Raw genomic sequence first — 7243 nt, 5'->3', positions numbered from 1 at the left:
TTTTATCTCTTGTGTTAGTTTTTGTTAAGCAGCCACCTAGGATTCTTAAGCATTTCCATACTTGGTTTTGTTGAATCTTTGGTGGATTTTCCAGTTTTAATAGCAATTTGTCTTTCTAATCTCTTAATCTACAAGCTTTTATTATGATTTCACAAAGACAAACCTCTTTCCTTTGTGTGATCATGATGATTAGTGAGTAGATCTTTTAAGAACTTTGGGCTTGGTAGATTAGGGAGATAGATGGTTGATCTTTGATGTCTAGGGTTTATTTTATGCATTTCCTATCTTGATTAGTGATAATATTGCTAGATAGCCTTGATCAAGCTTAAATCTAGACTTTAGGATTTCCATGCCCACAAGGTGTCTGATGAAATTCCTGAACCAAACTTTTTAAGAGCTTTGCATTCCTAGCCAATGGAAATTGATGATTAGGGTGCTTAGTGGTATTTGAACTTGTTCCTAATGCATTCTTGTCTTGTGATTACCTTTGGAAATTGTTGATTGATAAATAATTGACTAGCATAGGATCTCTATCATGGAAATGAATTGATTTGCATTAGTGTTCTAGCCATAGGATTGTTCTTGATTGTTACTTAGACATCTAGGATTGATTAGCTATCTCCCAAGTCAATTACCTTGCCCAAGGTTCTCTTGTTAATTCTTGATTTTCAATATTGTAGCTAGTTGTGTTCTTTTTGCCTTGAGTTGCATTTTCTTGTTTCCTTTATTTGAGTCTTTCTGATTAGTAAAGTAGTAACATAAGAACTTTTACTTGATTAAGAATAGATTAAGCATTTTGTTTATTCTTGGTGTGTTGGTTGATTGCAAATTGTGGATTGATAAATAATTGATACTGAAAGTTACTACATCAATTTGGTGCCGTTGCCCGTTTGCATTTGAATTGACCATTAGGATTTCAACTTTGCTTGAGACTATTCATTTACTTTGCACTGTTTGTTACTTGGATTGGATTGGTGGGTTTTCTTTGATTTTCAGGTTGTATGAACTTGAGAAGCCACAGCCTAGTCAACTTGTTTCAGCCTGTGGACGACATTCACTTACTTGAACGAGAGAACCGCCGTTTAGCCCGCCAAGCCATGGAGAACAACCCTCCTCCAGCCGCTGCTCATAATGGAAATGAGCAGCCCAACCAAAACCAACCTCCCATCCATCCTCCAAGACAACCTCGAGTCATTGGAGCCTTTGATCAACCGAACATTCATGGGAACCGCCAAGGAATCAGAGCACCCGCTGTTGAGAACAACAACTACAAAATCAAGTCCAGTCTTATCAACATTGTGCAAAGCTCAAAGTTCCATGGTCTGCCTATGGAAGACCCTCTTGACCACTTGGATCAGTTTGACATGATGTGTGGGACAGTTAAAATCAATGGTATCTCGGACGATGCATTCAAACTCTGCCTCTTTCCGTTTTCTCTTGGAGATAGAGCTAGGACATGGGAGAAGAACCTACCAGTGGGATCCATTACTTCGTGGTATCAATGCAAGAGAGCCTTCCTCTCCAAGTTCTTCTCAACTACAAGAACAGCAAGGTTGAGAAATGAGATATCAAGCTTTGTACAAAAGGGAAATGAGAGTTTTTGTGAAGCATGGGAGAGATTCAAGGGCTATACTATGCAATGTCCTCATCATGGTTTCTCCAAGGAGTCTCTTCTTAGCACATTATATAGAGGGGTGCTACCAAAGATAAGAATGTTGCTTGACACAGCAAGTAATGGAAACTTCCTTGGCCAAGATGTTGATGTTGGTATGACTTTGGTGGAGAATCTTGCTCAAAGTGATGGTAACTATGGGGAGGATTATGATCGAACTACAAGAGATCATTCTGATAAGAATGAGCATCACCGCAAGGAGATCAAAGCATTGAATGAAAAGATGGATAAGATGCTTCTTGCCACTCAAAAGCCAGTCCACTTTGTCAATGAATATGAACTTTATCAAGAAGGTATGGAAGCTTGTGTTGAGAGACAAGAAGAGGTCAATTATGTTGGTGGCCAAGGCTATAACAAGTTCAATCCTAATTACTGCAACCACCCTAACCTCTCTTACCGCAGCACCAATGTGGAGAACCCACAAGATCAGTCTTATCCACCCCAAAAACCACCTGGTTTCCCTTCCCAACCCAACTATCAGCCTCAACCTCAAGGAAACTACCAAGCCAAGCCTCAAAGCTATTCCCAACCTCAACAACAACTGACTGCACCACATCCTCAAGGTCAAGTAGATGACACAAATGCTCTACTTAGACAACTCCTAGAAGGACAAGGAAGAGGAGCCATTGAACTTGCTACACAAATGAAAGCCATACACAACAAGGTTGACACTGTCTATGGTGAGTTAAATGCTAAGTTTGAAAGGTTGCAAACACAAGTCCAGGGACAAGCTTCTTCCTCTTCAACAAAAGAAATGGGTTCTCTACCCGGAAAATCAGAACAAAACCCAAAGGCGTTTTGCAATGCAATCTTCAAGGAAGAAGTGAACAAGGTTACTAGTATGAGTTTAGAAAAATCAAAAATGGATAGCCATGCTGATGAGAATGAAAGGTCTATTGAAGAGATCTCTGCTCTCCTATATGGTTCTACTGCTGAGAGTTTGGTGGTTGCTAAAGTTGAGAAATCTGAGAAGGGATCAGGGGGTAAGGAGATAGTTGCCAAGGAGGTTGAAAAGAAAGATGAACCAAGTGTTGCTCTTCCTCTTTATAGTCCTCCAATTCCATTTCCCCAAAGGGTTCTTACAAAGGCCAAAAAGAAAGTTCTCTCAAGTTTCAAAGCTAATATGAATAGAGTTGGAGCACCTTTGCCTCATGTGGATAGCTTGTCTCAAGTTCCTAGCCATATATGGTTCATCAAAGCTATTCTAGCAAACAGAGAGAAGGTGGAAGAGATCATGGGAATTTTTGATTCACCAAGTGAAGAACAACCAAGTCCAAAAACACTTTCCAAGCTTGAAGATCCAGGCAGATTCACTATACCTTGCTCACTTGGTGCTTTACAACTTGATGATGCCTTGTGTGATTTAGGAGCAAGTGTTAATGTGATGTCACTTGAGATGGTAAAGAGTCTTGGGATCAAAGATATGAAGCAACCCTCTTCTTCCATCACATTTGGAGATGCCTCCTCAAAATCTCCACTTGGTTTGATTGAGAACTATCCACTCAAGGTTGGTGATTGCACAGTTCCAACAGACTTCATGGTAGTTAAGATGAAAGAAACCAACAAGCTCCCTCTCATACTAGGAACTCCATTTCTCAACACTGTGGGTGCAAGCATGGATTTCCCAAATAAGAGAGTAACTCTTATTCATGTGAACCCCAACCTATCATATCCTATCAAGCCTTCCTCTACAATGTTTTATGGAACAATGACTAGTGAAGAAGTGGCAACTAAAGAAGAGCATAGAGACTTGAATGATCAACATCAAGAGCTCCAAGTTGATAAAGTGGGGATTAAAGAGGCTACAAAGCTTGATGAGGACATTTTGGATGGTGAGTGTTTAGACTCTTTATTTGATGACCTCAAAGGAGATTCAAGAGAAGGGGATTTGAGTCAAGCACATAAAGTTGTTGACAAGAAGAAGAGGAAGAAGGAACAAAACCACCTTCCCACCATTGTTTCTTCTCCTATGACTTTGTGTTTGCATCCCTTGGGGCTTGTTGATGGAGCAATAGAGTACAAAGTGAAGCACAAAGGTTCTTCTTCACCCTTTGCAAGTGTCAAAGCCAAGCTAGCTCCCAACTATTATTATGACAAGGATAAGCTTCATGAACTTCTCTCAAGTGACATTACTTTCAACCTCCAATCTCCTTTCACCAATTCAACAAGATCTCAAGGGAGCACTAAAGCTCCTCCTATCACTCCATTCCCTAAAGTTCACAACTAGGGCCAAGGTATGGTCCTCACATCCCATTGTATATATAATTTGAGTCTTGTTTTCTTTATTTTATTAGTCTTTCTCTTGGACTTTTCTCACACAGGGATTATGTGAATTAAGTTTGGGGGAGAGACTAGCCATCTAACATTGTGTTCTGTTTTGATTTTCATGTTTTGTGTGATGCATTGTTAATAGCTATGTTTTGAGAAAAATCAAAAAAAAATTTGAAAATTTTAAAAAACCAAAAACAAATGCATGTAGCTTTGCATATTCATTCTTGTGTTTATGATTGAGTCTAGAAGCATTTAGTATGCATTTTCATTTGCATTTGGGATAATAATGAAATTTCCTTGTAAAGGTTGAGTTTTAGGATTGAACCCAAAGCCCTCATTTATAGTTCATTGGTGCTTGTTTAATCTTTGGAAAAAAAATGAAGAATCTAGGCTTAAAAGCATTGTGTCACTTGAAAGCATTTTCATCTAGTGTAAAGCTTGCTTGATAATTGTTACATCTCTATGTTATTTGAACTTTAATTTGATCTTAAAATTATCTTGCATATGGACTATGAATGCTTGCTCATGGAACTCTCATTTGGGTTAACTATCTCTTTTTGCCACTCTATTTCGTTTAACCCAATCTCTTGCCACACCTTTGAACCCCAGCCTTTTCTTTCAAGCCTTGTATTGATTTGTTGAGTGAGGTCTCTACTTGATAATGCTATAGAATGTGAAATCTTGAGTGTATTGAGAATGACAAAGAACTGGCTCTTGTTTTAGCTAGGCTTGGAATCTTTATAGCTAGCTAATAGGACTGGTTTTGAAAGAAATAGGTGGTTAGAATGTTGATTTGGGTTCAAGTTTGGGAACAAGAGAGAATAAGAAGGGAAATAAAGGTTTACTTGGTCATAAGAAAAGAAAAATCTCTAAGGTTAAGTTAATTATAAGCTCTAAGTCTCAAAGAAAAAGGAATGAAAGTATTGTTATAGTCTCCTAGAATCAAAATGAAAAGAGTAAAGAAGAATCAAACAAGATTGGGAGTATAGCAAAAAAATGAATAAGAAAGAAAATGAGCTAGTGTTTAAAGCAAGAACAGCCTTAGAGATTCAATAAAAATAAAGGTATAAGACCATAAGTAAAGAAGAAAAAAGGGTTGAGTTGAATAAGGTTGAGTTTTTGGGTTTAAAAGGAAGATAAGAAAGATGAGAATAAGGGGTATAAAAGCTTTTAGGTGGGTAGAACATCAAGAGCTAAGCTTTGTATGCCCAAATTATTCTTGGTCTTAGATAGATTTCATGACTGTCTAGCATTCCTCTTTGTTTGAGAGTTAACCACCCAAAAACACCATTATCCAACCACTTTATAAACAGCCTTTCCCTTAAACCAATTGAGCTTGATTTATTTTCCATTTGCAAGATCACACCAAACACTTTAATGGATGTGAAAGAGATGTTCAATAGGATTGCAAGTCTTTGCCAATAGATAGAAGATGAACTAGAGTGATGCATTGTTTTAAGCATAGAAAAATATTTGTAAGGACTTTGATTGATCTTAGCACCATTGAACTACATCTTAGGACTTTGGTTTGAATCCTTTGTCTCATGCATTTAGGTTATGAGTCCCATCTTTAAACCTCTCTCCCTTGTTTTTCACTTGGTTTTTGCTAGAGGACTAGCAAAGTATAAGTTTGGGGGAGTTGATATCTTGTGTTTTTGTTAGTTTTTAAAGCTTATTTCCTCATTGTTTTGTGCATATTCATGAGCATTTAGGTTGTTTAGGCTGCATTGTGCATCAAGTCTGGTATTTCAGGTGTTGGAGTGGAGATATGCAAGGAAAGTATGCTTTGGAGCCAAATAAGTCAAGAATTTGCAAGGAAATGGAAATGAGGACAAGAAGGCCGAACAATCGACCAGCCGATCGACCAAATGGTCGATTAACGCATCACCAGATTCTCGGACTTCAGCCGATCGACCAACCAATCGACCACACTCCTAGACTTCTCGGATTGGACGCAAGACAAAAAGATTGACCAATGCAATCGACCAAATGGTCGATCGTGACGCGAGCAGAGACTTCGAAGACCAGAACGACCGACCAATGCAATCGACCATTTGGTCGATCGTGACGCGAGCCGAGACTTCGGATATTTGGCCAATCGACCAAGCAATCGACCAAATGGTCGATCGTGACGCAAGCTGGAATTCGGACTTCAAGGTGCGAGACTTCGGAGACTTGAGCGATCGACCAACCGATCGACCAAATGGTCGATCACGAAGGAGGACCAATCGACCAAATGGTCGATCAAGTGGTCGATCGTGTGCCATTTTGAGACCAAAACCCGGTTTGTTCCGGTTTTCTCTGAATTGTTTAATTTTAATTCGGTTTGTTCTGGTTTAGTTTATGTTTTTCTATAAATACTCCAACCCTAATTGTGGAGACGGATCTCTTATCTATTCATTTTATCTCTTGTATTAGTTTTTGTGAAGCAGCCACCTAGGGTTCTTAAGCATTTCCATACTTGGTTTTGTTGAATCTTTGGTGGATTTTCCAGTTTTAATAGCAATTTGTCTTTCTAATCTCTTAATCTACAAGCTTTTATTATGATTTCACAAAGACAAACCTCTTTCCTTTGTGTGATCATGATGATTAGTGAGTAGATCTTTTAAAAACTTTGGGCTTGGTAGATTAGGGAGATAGATAGTTGATCTTTGATGTCTATGGTTTATTTTATGCATTTCCTATCTTGATTAGTGATAATATTGCTAGATAGCCTTGATCAAGCTTAAATCTAGACTTTAGGATTTCCATGCCCACAAGGTGTTTGATGAAATTTCTGAACCAAACTTTTTAAGAGCTTTGCATTCCTAGCCAATGGAAATTGATGATTAGGGTGCTTAGTGGTATTTGAACTTGTTCTTAATGCATGCTTGTCTTGTGATTACCTTTGGAAATTGTTGATTATAATTTGACTAGAATAGGATCTCAATCATGGAATGAATTGATTTGCATTAGTGTTCTAGCCATAGGATTGTTCTTGATTGTTACTTAGACATCTAGGATTGATTAGCTATCTCCCAAGTCAATTACCTTGCCCAAGGTTCTCTTGTTAATTCTTGATTTTCAGTATTGTAGCTAGTTGTGTTCTTTTTGCCTTGAGTTGCATTTTCTTGTTTCCTTTATTTGAGTCTTTCTGATTAGTAAAGTAGTAACATAAGAACTTTTACTTGATTAAGAATAGATTAAGCATTTTGTGTATTCTTGGTGTTTTGGTTGATTGCAAATTGTGGATTGATAAATAATTGATACTGAATGTTACTACATCAATAAGTAACTCCCTGAACTCTCCCTTTCGCCAAC

At 38.1% G+C, this 7243-nt stretch overlaps 1 non-coding gene across 1 annotated transcript; it reads right to left on the bottom strand.

Annotated features, from left to right (window-relative positions):
- Positions 1 to 1550: 1550 nt before the first annotated feature.
- On the bottom strand, positions 1551 to 1657 carry LOC147948401 (small nucleolar RNA R71). The gene has a single exon (XR_015585873.1). It is a non-coding gene; the product is annotated as a small nucleolar RNA R71 (small nucleolar RNA).
- Between the last annotated feature and the right edge of the window lie 5586 nt (positions 1658 to 7243).

Source organism: Camelina sativa, chromosome 2, assembly GCF_030686135.1.
Source record: "Camelina sativa cultivar CO46 ecotype springtype chromosome 2, ASM3068613v1".
NCBI classification, from domain to species: domain Eukaryota; kingdom Viridiplantae; phylum Streptophyta; class Magnoliopsida; order Brassicales; family Brassicaceae; genus Camelina; species Camelina sativa.
This window is presented reverse-complemented; position numbering and strand designations above follow the sequence as displayed.